The sequence below is a fragment of the Dipodomys ordii genome, unplaced genomic scaffold (genome assembly GCF_000151885.1).
Source record: "Dipodomys ordii isolate 6190 unplaced genomic scaffold, Dord_2.0 Scaffold39, whole genome shotgun sequence".
NCBI lineage: Eukaryota > Metazoa > Chordata > Mammalia > Rodentia > Heteromyidae > Dipodomys > Dipodomys ordii.
Genome location: NW_012267255.1, coordinates 6797643 through 6801762, shown reverse-complemented (window position 1 = coordinate 6801762; position 4120 = coordinate 6797643).

Genomic DNA, 4120 nt, shown 5'->3' with positions numbered 1-4120 from the left:
ATAAGCTAGTATAATAAAATTGTACAGTAAAATTGTATATCATGGTTATTATACCAAATTCGGTCACTTTCTTTTGTATCAGTAAGAACAACTGGAAATAGAAAATGAAACACAATATCATTTATGCTAGTGCCCCCCATGAAAGATGTAGGTGTATATCTAGCGGAATCTTCATAATATTTATACAAAGAGAACAAACACAAACTTCTATGAAAGAACAAAAGAAGTGGAGAGATATTCCATGTTTTTAGATAAGGAAGTTCAGTATTATGAAGATGTCAGTTTTTGTCAACTTGATCTATAGATTCAACATCATCCCAACTAAAATCCAACAAATTATTTTGTGGATATTAACAAAATGATTTTAAAGTGTACATTGAGAGGTGAAAGACTCAGAATAGCTAGCACAATATTGAAAAACAAAGTTGGAAAGCTGCTAATATCCAATGTCAAGGCTTACCATAAAGCCATAGTAATCAAGATAGCATGGTAATTGGGACAGTATAGATGCACAGATCAATGTAACTGAATAAAGGACTAAGAAATACAGTCCCATAAATATATGCAACTGATATTTTACAAAGGAGCAAAGACAATGCAATGAGAAAAGATGGTCTTTTCAACAACAACAACAAAACCTCTCCTTGTCATATCCATATGCAAAACAAGGATCTAGAGAGATCCTATACCTTCATGGAAGTTAACTCAACATGGAGCGTAGGTATGCACTGAGATGCAAAGTGTGAAACCCCTGGATAATAGTATAGAAGAAACCTATATGAACCTGGGTTTAGCAATGAATTTTTAGGTATAAAACTGAAGACATATTCATGGAAGAGCTAATTGATCATTTGATTTGCTCTGCAGTAAAATTAAACTGGGCAGTGTGATGCAAACCTGTAATTCCAGCACTGAGGAGGTAGGGACAGAAGGATCAGGAGAGTACCAGGCCAACTTGGGCTACATAGTGAGATCCAGTCTCAAAAAAACAAAAAAATTAAAAACATCTCACTCTGCAGAAGCCGCCATAAAATGAGAAGACAAACCATAGACTGAGAAGAAAAATATTTTCAAAGGTGTAACTGATAAAGAAAAGTCACCCAAATATTTAAAGAACTCTTAAAGCTCAACAATGAGGAATGAAACTACTTATTAAAATGTCAAAAAAGACCCAAACAGTATATACAGGCAGAAAGAAGAAGATATACAGATAGAAAATCAGCATTTGAAAGATGCTTAGCGGCATATGTTATTAGGGAATTACAAATTAAAACAAATATTACACACTTAATTACAAGGTCAAAATCTGAAATACTGAAAATTTCAAATATTGTGGCATTCCTTCTGAGAATGAAAAACAGTACAGTCAGTTTGGTATATAGTTTCTTGCACAACTCTATTTTCATTGTATGCAATCCATAATTGTGTTGCTAAGTATTTACCCAAAGGAGCTGAGAACATACACACACACACACACACACACACACACACACACACACACAAACCTTGCATACAGGTTTGTTTATAGCCAATCTATTCATAGTTGGCAAATTTTATAAGTAAGCAAGATCTCCTGCAGTGAATATAAAAATACACTGTGGTATATGTTTTCAATGGAATAGTACTCACTGTTAAAAAGAACTGAGCTAGCAGGTCATAAAAAGATATTGAAGATGCCTTAATGCATATTATGAAGTGAAAGATGCCAACCTGAAGAGTATATGCTGTAGGATTCCTGTTATATGATATTCTAGAAAAGGGAAAAAACTATACAGAGTTGAAAGATTGGTGATTGCTAGGGGGAGAGGATAGATAACCAAAATTATTAGGGTAATCCTTTAGCAGTTCATGATGCTATAACCCAATGCCATAGATTTGGTAGCTTAAAGTATTCTTTTTTCACAGTTCTAGAGGTGGAAAGTCCCAGATCGAGGCACCAATAGACCTGGTGTACAGTGAGGGCACTTTTCCTGTAGGACTCTGATGTGTAAGGTGGACAGAGTGGGAGGCAGGAGATCCATGGGAGCTCTGTGTAATTTCTGCTTCATTTTACTTTTACTTTGAACCTAAGTCTGTTCAAGGAAACATATCTAATTTTTTTGGGGGGGGGGGTTGTGTCTGGTCGTGGGGCCTGAACTCTGGGCCTGGGTGCTGTTGCTCAGCTCTTCAGCTCAAGGCTAGCGCTCTACCACTTGAGCCACAGCACCACTTCTGGCTTTTTTCTTTTTGCTTATGTAGTGCTGAGGAATCGAACCCAGGGCCTCAGGCATGCAAGGCAAGCACTCTACCACTGAGCCACCTTCCCAGCCCAGTATCTAATTATTTTTGCTTTGTCGGTCATGGGGCTTGAACTCTGGGCCTGGGCACTGTCCCTCAGCTCTTCAGCTCAAGGCTCGTGCTCTACCACTTGAGCCACAGTGCCACTTCCAGCTTTTTCTCTTTGTGTGGTGCTGAGGAATTGAACCCAGGGCCTCATGCATATGAGGCAAGCACTCTACCACTGAGCCACCTTCCCAGCCCATAATATCTAATTTTCAGAAGTTAAGAATAAATATCTCACGACAGGTGATATACAACCACCACTCTACCACTCTGAGCCACAGTTCCATTTCTGGCTTTTGCATAGCTAATTGCAGATAAGAGACTCTTGGGGACTTTTTCTTGCCTGGGCTGGATTTGAATCACAATCCTCAGGTCTCATCCTTTGAGTAACTAGAATTACAGGTATGAGCCACTGGTACCTGGCTTATGACTTCTTTTATACCACAATGGCAGACCTCAGTAGTAGCAACAAAGATAGTACATGTCCCAAAGCTTCAAATATTTACTATACTACCATGATTTGAGAGCAAAGATTTCATAAAAGGAAAAATCATACATTCATATCTTTAATTTTTATTTCACAATATCAAAAGAAAGGACTTTCATCCAAGGAGAACCAAGGTTAGAGAGAGAGGAAGACTGGAAGTATGTGTTCTCAGTGTTTAAAAGTGACAAGGGCCGGGTGTAGTGGAGGAGGTGGGAGGGAAGGGATGGTAGGGGAAAAACAAAGGAGGAGGCAACAATGCTGGATAAGAAATGTACTCATTACTTTGCTCATGTAACTGTAACCCCTCTGTATAGCATTTTCACAATAAAAACTTGTTTTAAAAAAGTGACAAGGGATTGATAGCTAGAACTGGACATTAAACAAAAATTGGAAAGAAGGTGAAAATATATTGGGCATCATTTTTTCTCTATTTTATTGTTGGTCTTCCATACCTACATACTATAATGATCATTTTTGTCTGCCTATCACAGAAAACTATAAAATTCTCTTTCACATTCTGAGTTAGTAAAACCAATCTCTAGTTAATGACCAAATGGCCCAAAGTACAGCTGTGGCTTAACTGGTAGAGTGCTAGCTAGCCTTGAGCAAAAAACAAAAACAAAAGAAACACCTCAGGAACAGCACCCAGGTCCTGAGTCAAGCCCCAGGACTGGTGTGCACAGTCCCCACCCCCAACACCCACTCACAAAGTGTCATGTTACATATAGCAGACTACTGAGCAAGAGTCTTGTGTTATTTGGTCATTGCCAAGTTGTGTCAAGGCACAAAAAAACTTCCCTTATTGTGACATACAGAATAGTGATGCCTGAAATAACGAAAAAAAAAGCATAGCAAAAAGCAATCCTCATTACTGCCCAGTGAGAAATGAGGCAGGATCTTTACTCCAATAATGTAAAATTTAAAGACATGTAGTAGCTTTTATTTCTTTTTAAAAATATTTTTTTTATTTTCTTTAAGTGTTGTGCAACGAAATTGCCATTTATCTAAAGTTTATTAATACAATGGATCAATGACAATGTGATTTTTTTGTTATTGTTGTTGGTCATAGGGCTTGACTTGGGGCCTGGGTGCCATCTCTGAGCTCTTCAGCTCAAGATGAGCACTCTACCACTTAAGCCACAGCGCCACTTCTGGTTTTCTGGTGGATAGATGGAGATAAGAGTTTCTCTGGCTTTCTGCCTAGGCTGGCTTCAAACTGAGATCTGAAGATCTCAGCCTCCTGAATAGCTAGGATTACAGGCGTGAGCCACCAGCACCTGGCAATGTGATTTTTTTGAAAGTGAAAATATA